This window comes from Penaeus monodon, chromosome 19 (assembly GCF_015228065.2).
Source record: "Penaeus monodon isolate SGIC_2016 chromosome 19, NSTDA_Pmon_1, whole genome shotgun sequence".
NCBI lineage: Eukaryota > Metazoa > Arthropoda > Malacostraca > Decapoda > Penaeidae > Penaeus > Penaeus monodon.
In genome coordinates, this window is record NC_051404.1 from 42,676,518 (window position 1) to 42,677,128 (window position 611).

The following is a 611-nucleotide window of genomic DNA, read 5'->3' on the forward strand; positions in this document are numbered from 1 at the left end:
CCTATTAATTCTGTATTATCAGCCTTGCAACAACAAACACTCTTTGAGAAAATGATAGATAATTACCATAGGGATGAAGACGACCTTCGAGGTTTAAGGTAAAAGGTGAGAGGGGGGGGGTGAGGGGGAAGGAAGACGAGGAGGGCGGGAGGGAAGAGAGGGAAGGGGAAAAAGGGCGGAAGGGAGGAGGAAAGGGGAGGGAAAATAGAAAGGGGCTATATACCGGGAGGGGGGAGAGGGAAAGAAGAGAGGAAAAGGGCGTTGGGGGTGAGGAAAGAGGAGGGGAAATAGAGAGGAGGGTATATACCGGGAGGGGGAAGAAGGAAAGAAGAGAGGAAAAGGGGAAAAGGGACGTTGAGGGTGAGGAAAGAAGGAGGAAAAGCAGAGAGGGGTTAGGTAGCGGGGAGGGGGTGGGGGGGGGATGCCTTAGAGGGAGCCAAGGGGAGGTAACAAAGTTGTAGACTTGTGTAATTGCAAACTCTTGAAGTTATGGGCCTAAAGTTCCTGATTGAGTTATCTATCGCTACAAGAGGGAAAATCTGGCTCGGCTGAAAGACCTCGATTCCAGCGCCGTTAACTTGTGCGACAAGAAGCGCCGTAATTTTCATTAG